An 8,486-nucleotide genomic window follows, 5' to 3' on the forward strand; every position below is an offset into this window, starting at 1 on the left:
GCGGGCAAATGAAATGGCCCTGGGAAAATGTGACTTACCTTTTCTTAGACGTACTAAAACAAAGGCATACGGCTTTTGTTGCTCTGTGGTGTAGCAGAACACTCGTAACTAACAGCCTCGTTCTCTGAGGTACGTTGCGAGCTTCGAATTAACGCATTCTTGTTTCCAGTTGCGCATACGGAACATAAACGTCTATTACTTACGCTGTGTACTGAATATTATTCCAAAAGGCTTTGCTTTGTACTTAAGCACCGAACATAATGCAACTTCAAATTATTTACAGGACTAACTCATCAGCTTAATAACCCTGGTAGTTATCATACATACGTACATATTACAGCTTTGGTATAATAATAATAACGCATCTGCAAAATGACAACTTTTCAGGAAAGAGGCTTAAAGATTCTACAAACGAAATTATTCGCCAAATTTTTGTGTTTAAGGAGAGTTATAAAATATAAAATATGTGTAAAAGCACTTTTATGGTATGATCACTTATGGTGTTATTATACTAAGGATACGTTACAAGGCTGAAACTGTAGATTGTCATGTTGTATGGTCCTGGTAAACCTCTCTCCTTTTTGTAATATTTTCATACAAGCCCTGTTATCCTTCTTTTACGCAATAAGTCTTTTTAGGAAAATTTTCGATTTTAGAATAGAATAGAATATACATTTATTACAACGCCACAACATACAGATACAAAAAAAGTATTGAAAGCACCTAGACAAAGAAAACAAAATAAAAAGAATTAATAAACAAAATAAAAAGACAAAAATTGTCTTAAAAACAAAATTCTAAACAATGTTTTCATTTATCGTTTACAATATTTATTTTAAATATATACAATATTTATAGTATAACAACCTTTACAATAAATAACCATACAAGTAACCATATAAAGTAAAGATTTACTGTCACCTAAAACAATGTCAATTACATACTTTGCTACAATAAAGCTGAAACTAAATAAGTTATCAAAAAATCAATTAAAGGGGGTTTTAAATCTTGTTTCGTTAATCCCAGATATCGCACTGCTATTACAATAGTGTTGTAACGGAAAATACGTGAAATTCAATATTATACCGTTCCTGAACGTAAAACTTGGTTCTCTACACGTCAATAAAACCATCGTAACAATTAAAAGATATCAACATAACTCAAATTAAGACAAACTTTATGCGAACTAGTTTTGCACAAAACAGTCCTTACGCAAAAATATGAAATTGCTTTTTCCTTATTATTTTTAAATATACTTCGAAAATATGAGATTGTTTAGGTGTCTGTAATAAACTTTACTCTATACATAAATTTTAATAATCTTTCACGGGAAGTGAGTAATTCGATTCTGAAAAAGTACACTTTTTGACTTAATACACTCTTGTATTAATAGTACGATATGTTAATATGTGTCAATTCCGCTAAAACGTTGATTACGTTAGTTATACAAAGAAGGGCAGAATAAATCCGTCTAGTTAAAATAAAAATCACTTAGTAAGAAATCTATAATAATACAGAACGGAATTCTACACAAATTATTGCAATTCCTAACTGCACTCGGAAGTCTTTTGTAGACATACGGAGCTATTAAAAGTATAAGCCGAAAACCGCTATCTCAACGGGAGTAAGTTTTGAGAAAACCGACTTTTTGTAATTGTATTTTAGTACTTTCAAAAATAAATCTTTTTGAAAATGTTAAAAATTGTTTATACGTCTTTTTGACTAATAGATTTATCGACATACCCAAATTGTACTATTATACCTATTTTGTGAAATACCGGTATTTTGATTACAAAGAAAGGTTTCAAAAATTGAGATATGAAAATACTGCTAAGTGGTTTTTTAAATGCTTTATGTTAGATAGCGCTATATCTATTATACCATTAGTTGCAAAATTATTATAGTTATTGAATGGTATAAAAAAAAACTAAAACGGCGTATCTCAGAGATAGCGCCTTTCGACTTAGCAGGGTAGTATAGTCTCTAGAACTACACTTTTGTATAGTAGATTCCCACGTTTACACAATACGAATATTGACAGCGGTCAAGAGTTTGTTCAGTTAAAACTTAATTTGAAACGCAAACGGGTTTGGTCGAACAATTAACACCTTTTACGAAATAAATGTGAGAAAATTGTACACGCACTTATGTTTAATTAGTAATACTTTACGAAACATTGCTTTGTTCATGTTAGAAATCTATAGTAATATTGAATATTGAATCTTTCTTTGGTTTTATTGCAGGAACATGCTTTAAACGATATAGAACCACGGTACTTTCACGGTTCTGAGGAGGTTGTCAATTCGTCTGTATGTTTTTTTGTTGTATTTATATTACGCGATGACTCCTTCAAATTTATGAACCGATTTTGATGATCCTGTTTTATTGGAAAGAGGGTACCTCGATATTGGTCTTATTTAAATTTAAAGAAAACATTCTACCTCAAAGACTGGCAAACTAGGGAATGAATCCGGTTTCGCGCACTTTCCGGTCTTCCGACTTCAATAAAACTTGGCAAATAGATTTAATTCGTCGAACTTTTGAGGTACTCTGTACTGCGATTATTGTAACTGCTATGTCTTATATTGACAAGCAACAATTTATCAAAGCTACTCTACCTAGTGTTTGTGGTATCGTCGTTGTTTCCGATTTCCACAACACAAGCGCTTTAGCTACTTACTTTGAAATCAGAACAATGAATGTGATGTTGTCTAATATCTCTTGAATAATCACTCATTTAAAAAAATATATAAAACATTTAATAAGTTAAGCAAATGGCGCTTATTGCACAGATTTTTAAAGATAGTGCCTTCCATTCTTTTATTTAGTTTAGAATTTTATCTATCCATATTAGGAAGCGGTAATTAATGTATAAATTTTGTCGAAGTTGAGCATTGACTTACAAATAAATGGACGACGGGTCTAATACAAAAACCACGAAAAAAATGTCCCAAGTCAACCTATTTAAACGTAGTGACATGTAAAGGAATATGAAAAAGCTAAAACGTTGAATTTAAATTGTAATGTCATCGCAGTACTGTCTAATTTTGCTTGCTTCGCTGTCAGTCGAACAAACGAAGACTAAAGCGTGAATGACGCTCTGTATACGATTTTAACGCCCTATAAGTTCGGACACTTTTTAACGCGGACCCGACGTCCATATAATTGTAAGTCAATGAAGTTGAGAGATTAATTTTGACTCATGTTGGACATTTGAATAATATTACAAGGAAAACAAAAGAGATAGAGAGATATAGACAGAAATATATTTATTTGTAAGCATACACGGTAAATACAGTTCACATATTTAAGATTACACTTATGGTTCAGCGTGTTGCGCCAGTAACCGGGATATAAATATTAATAGCAAATATTATACATTGTTCGCATTTATTACATATAGTCATATTACTTATATAATTAAAATCATATCGTATTATATTATAAAATTAAAAGAGGAACGCATGTCAAAGCAATAAATATGTAGAGAGTCTCAGGCTTCAAAATTTAAATGTCAAAAACTCATTTACATTACAAAAACAATTTGTCACAAGCAATTCAAATTCTATTTTCTTAAATCTAGACGTAGGTAACATTTTTATATCATCAGGTTAATATATTATAAATATAATTTTACGCACGTGTTATAGCAATTCCTTTGAAAACATGTAGTAGAGTATGTCGGGCCAAACGATAGGTATATCGGGTTAAAAAAGGAACATTTTTTGAATTAAATTGACTTCTTATATTTCATATTAAAGATATCCAATCCAATTAATTCATATCTAACGGCCATTTGTATACAGGGTGGAAATTTGTAATGTCACTTGGGAGGAAAGTACGTTAAATACTGGAGATAGAAATTTTTACTTAAAGGAAACATTCCTTTATTTTTAAAAAGAACTAATACTGCATTCAAAGAATTTCGAAAATTGCTAGCCACACGCGGGAATGGAACCCGCTAAAATCTTTAAAAAAATGCACCCTGTACTTTTATTAAATCAATCGATAGGGTCAATTATGAGAATGAAATCTGTCTTACAAACCATGAAATCTGGAGTTATAAATTCAATGGGTTTAATTTAAATATAATTTTTAATTTTTTTTCGTTTTTTTAAATTTTTTTAATTTAATTTTAATTTTTATTTAATTTATGGGTTTGATTTAAACGGCACAATCAGATGGCCTGCGAGATCATCAGATCTCACCCCTTTAGATTTTTTTGTGGGGATATGTTAAAAATCAAATTTACCTTAAATCCTATATGAATGTAAACGAGTTGAAGGCTGAAGTTCAGAATACGATTTGTAATACAATTCATCACAACACGTTATTAAAAGTTACTCAAAATTAATTCGTTAACAGATTAAATTTGTGTACCCAAGAAAATGGAGCTCATTTCGAGCAACTAATTAGATTACCATTTTTTTCGTTTTATTAAATACGTTGATTTCATGGTTTTTTTTTCATTTAATTAACCAATTTTGTGAGAGAGATTTTATTCTTATAATTAACCCTATCGATCGATGCAATAAAAGTGCAGGGTGCATTTTTTTTCAGATTAAAGCGGGTTCGATTCCCGCGTGTTGCTAGAAATTTTCGAAAATCTGTGAATGCAGTTTTATTTCTTTTAAAAAATAAAGGAATGTTTCCTTTAAGTGAAAATTTCTATCTCCAGTATTTAGAGTACTTTCTCTCCAGGTGGTATTACAAATTTCCACCCGGTATAATATAAACTACTTCCAGGCTATTGACCAGCGCCATCCAGAAAAAAGACGGAGTTTTGACCTTTTTCAGAGTTACGATCTATAGAATGGAGATTGGCAGTCTCCTAGAGTTATTGGTTCATGATTATGCGAATGTGTGCGCACGTACACGGCGCACGGAGGCGCGCACACATTACAAACCGCGTTACTACGTTCGTAAAGAGTTACCATACTTGTCTTGTATATTATGGTAGTATGGTACTGTGGTATGTCTACTATGGGGTAACCTATCATAAACTCGAATTATTTTTTCCCGAAATAGCATTTGTACGAATTTTCGTGTTTTTAAATTTGGATGTTTAACGCAAAGGCAAAGACACGATTAGGTTCAGTTAGATTTAAAAGAAAAAACATTTTCCTCTCAAAATTACTTTCGATGTTATGAAAATTCGAGCAAACATTATTTCCGGAAAATGTCATTTCGAACTTCTGATATGTAACCCTATTATGGTATGTCTACAGTGGTAGTAGCCAGTCAATTTTTGTTTTAAACATACGAAGCGCTAACTGTTTTGACTTTCGTAATAAAAATATAGAAAGCAATATGGCGAGGTTATTTATGAAGAAAGTTTCGTTCGTAAAACAGGACTATTAATCTGTAATGAGAAACACCATTATGACTAAGTCATTAAAATGGTATGTAAATATCCAATCAGATAACAATAACTATTTTAAAGTTATTGACAGTAAATTAAGATCGACTGAGAATGTAATAGACAAGACACGAAGCAATAACATGAGAATATGTATGTTGTTTATTGCACCAAACGAAAAACAAAAGAAATATTATCGTATAATACTGCCACCCTTATCATAAACAACGTAATCGATAGTTTTAGCGGAATTGAGTTATTAACATAATGGAACCACACGATACACAACATCGACAACTTCCTGTAAGCGATATTATATGGGTGTGTAACTTCATATAAAAATTTTTAACATAACGCTTAATCGTCATAATTTCATTTGATGTAAACTCACTTCATATAACAAACGTTTAATAGTTGATCAAATGAACTTCTTGAAGTGAAGTTCGATCAGTATTATGCGAGTCCCTTCATTCGAAGATATAATATTTAACTAGGTAGTTTCCTTAACTTGCTAGGCGACACCGCACGGTTTTTGGAGAAAAAAAATATTTTGACGTTGACACTCCCTACCAGGCATCAACTGCCATTTTCTATCCTCATTCCTTTTAGAGTGGGAAGCAAAACCTATTTGGGAGTTTCAGAATCTTTACTTCTGATATGACGATGTCAAGGGAGGGAGGGTGTTGATTATACCTTCGAATGAAGGGACTCACATAATAGTGATCGAACTTGACTTCAAGAAGTTCGTTTGATCATCTATTATATTTCGTCGCTACATTCTCGATATAATATTTAACCAAGTAAAGTTTCAGAGTATTCAGTTTTCCTTCTAGTTGATTTTATGTAAATTTAAAACCAGAGGCTTAATCGATAACTATATTATATTTTTATTAAAAATATATATAGATATGAACATACAACGGTTTTTCCCCTTGAATCACGATCATAGCAATTTTTAAATCGTACTAAGTTTGTTCGCTTTGACATTTTAACGGAGCTGGGAGGTGTGCTTGTTGCCACGCACGAAAAAGGAATGAGGATAGAAAATGGCGGTTGATGCCTGGTAGGGAGTGTCAACGTCAAAACATTTTTTTTTCTCTCAAAATCGTGCAGTGTTATCTAGCAAGTTAAGGAAACTACCTGTTTAAACATTATGTTGAGAATGAAACGACGAAATATAATATAAACTTACATCCAATAATATCACTTTAGATAACAATCATTTCTAATAACAATCGTATGTATGTATAAACCTCAATTAATATAACAACAATTTATATAAATATCATTTCACCTAACGCCTGTTTGTAAACTTAATGTTCGGTTTTTGCGTATAATTATTTTTGTGGTTAGTATAACTATTGGGTAGGTAAAGAAAAATGCTTATGTTGTTTGTCACAAATAAGTCAATAAGTCCTTAAGAAATGCTCGTGCTGCTTTGTCATTACCTTACCTGTTTCTGTTAATGTAATAGCAACTTTACGTACTTCCAAGTCGAATGAATTCGTCCGGTCTCTATCAAGACAACTGAATAAAAACCCGAAGACAGTCGAAACACGTTCGCCGAGGGACAGTGAGAACATAGAAGAACTGTACGTCTCACTGGTGGGGTCGAGTCTTCTGTAAAGAGAGGGTTTAGGCTATAGTATGCCACCCTTGCCAAATACGGTTGGCGCGAATTTCAATCGTCGTGAATTGGAACATTTAGATCGTATTTACCTTACGTTACGCTAATCCAATAACATTCTACCTGTGTTTCTGCATGATCTACGCATAGAAGCCATGCAGTAGCTTTGTGCTTGTTACTTCCTCGTTGCTGTCAATAGTTCTTGGTAACTGTTGATTCGCCTCATTGAAGCATTTCCATTTAACAGCAGTAGAACTCCTTGTGAAAGCGTTCGTCCAAGAAAGTACTGCCACTGCACTTATTTCTGCCGCCAAGCAGTAATGTTAGCATTACTGCAATCCGGTTTTGAAGGGTAAGGGTGCTGGTGAAATTACAGGCACATGGGACTTGTCAGTTTTGTATCTTAGGGTAACAGACGCTGTGATAATGCCCGCCTCTTTTTGGCGAAGGAAAACATGGTGAGGAAACTTGTACACATATTTGCAAAGCAATTGAATGTCTTTGAAGTTCCTAAGCATTACGCCCGCGCGTGAAAACACAGCACAAACCCTCCCATTTTGAGGAAAGACCTATACTCAGCTGTGGGACTATATATAGGCTAAGTATTATTAATATTTTACTGGAAATCGAACCCAAGATCTTTTCATCAAGCGCTTAGAGCAATAACACATAGCAACATTCACATAAAGGAAGCCTATATCTGGTACTGGAACGTACTAATGTTGGTACAAATGTTGGTAATAATAAATAGGATTAGATTAAATCTCCCAATAATACATAATACTATTAGCGAGATTTAACTTGACAAAAATTCCATTGTTTCCGCTCCCATAATCAAAACCCTCAAAGTAAAGCTCGTTAGTACATGTACGACCTAGTTAAATTTTAACGAAATGAACCCATACAAATTTAGGTTACACCTTAAAGGCCCTTTCTGACGGATTAATAATAGCGAACACATATTTTGTTGCCTTGGATGAACAGGGTATCTACTAAAAAATGTGGACTTTTCACATTAAAATGTAGTCCTATTAAAAATCTTTCTGATGAACACGGTCTTGTCACGATCGGACGTGAAATGGAGGCAGCGTTAGTGTCTCTAAACTTTTTGCACGTTTTGGCCCCAAACATTGACTAACACAGTCTCTTTCAGTATTACACACGAAGCTGTAGTCGTCAAGACGTCGTCGTTCCTTAAACAGTGTATTACAACTAAAACACAGCAAGTGTTAATTATAAGGTAAGTGTATTTTTAAAATATTTTTTTCTTTAACGAGAATGATTATAACAAGGTCATACCTTTTTTGAGATATTTTTTCAATGAATTGTTATGGTACAGAGTTATTTTTTGAGATACTGCTAAGTACTTCAAAGTTTTATCAAATTTAATATTATTACTTCTTTCATTTAAAAGTATTAAGTATGAAAAGTTTAATTAAATTTTTATTGAATTGATATTTAATTATTTTTTTGTGAAATTACTCCACTAGTTTGTTATAA

Source organism: Hyposmocoma kahamanoa, unplaced genomic scaffold, assembly GCF_003589595.1.
Source record: "Hyposmocoma kahamanoa isolate Upper Pololo Valley unplaced genomic scaffold, ASM358959v1 129, whole genome shotgun sequence".
Lineage (NCBI taxonomy): Eukaryota > Metazoa > Arthropoda > Insecta > Lepidoptera > Cosmopterigidae > Hyposmocoma > Hyposmocoma kahamanoa.